A 1,039-nucleotide genomic window follows, 5' to 3' on the forward strand; every position below is an offset into this window, starting at 1 on the left:
ATATATATATAGAAAATGTAGGTGCTTGTCCTTGTATATCAAGTCGTGACGGCCGTCCTAACCTGCGTCCCAGATTGTATAACTTGACTGGCAGGCCATCACTCATCACACTGTTTAAAGAGATGGTGGTTGAGGAATATTTGCACACAATACCTGCAACGAGCGAGAAAATGGCTAAGAATAAGTAGCAGCCTATGCATATACAACAATGTTACGTGCGGCTCTTTCTCTCCGGTTTGTCATATCTTGCTATGCTGGATTAATTGTGGCAGACTACTTCAAACCTTCAGCGGACGCCACCTACCCGGCATCAAACTTAACCTCAATGGTGACACATGCACGATTGAAGCCATCACTGAGTGTTTGTCACGGCATTATGGCATTTTTTTAACGGCAGATATTGTTTATAGCCTTGTTCTATGGCTACAATAAGAGGCTATTTATGCAAGGCTACAATAGGATAATATTATTTGTTTCAAATGAGATAAGTTACAATGTATGTACAAATGGTACGGCACTCATAGCCGTTGTAGTGGTTCGGGGAAGATCGATGGGAAGAAGTGGTTAGTGAATTTTTGATTGAAGCTTGGGCCAAGTGAGTCGACGATTGAGGATCCAATTCAGGCTGTTGCTAACAAAAACCGACACCATCGAATGTGCTACGTATTCACTTTCTGACCTACTTATTAGCGTACACACTCACCTTTGTTAAACGGATCGGGTCTGCACCGTGTAGTGTCGTGGAATGGGCTGGTGCATAATACAAAATGCCGAGTAGGACCAGGATATCCGTCATAACTCGGTAGAAGAGCGAGATTGGGGGTGAACCGATGCCACACGAGACCATGTACGGATGTAATCGGTATGTGCTGGTTGGCATGGATCGGAAGTGTCATAGTGGGTGCCAACAGGTGAGATGACTTGGTTTGGGCCGAATTTTGGAAGTAGTACTTCAACAGCGTGTTTAGCTGATCGGAGTATGAGGGACATCTGTGGATGTGGCGGAGACGGGTGCGGGTACGGGGGTTGTTCTACATGC

This window comes from Sphaeroforma arctica (assembly GCF_001186125.1).
Source record: "Sphaeroforma arctica JP610 unplaced genomic scaffold supercont1.837, whole genome shotgun sequence".
Classification (NCBI taxonomy): domain Eukaryota; class Ichthyosporea; order Ichthyophonida; genus Sphaeroforma; species Sphaeroforma arctica.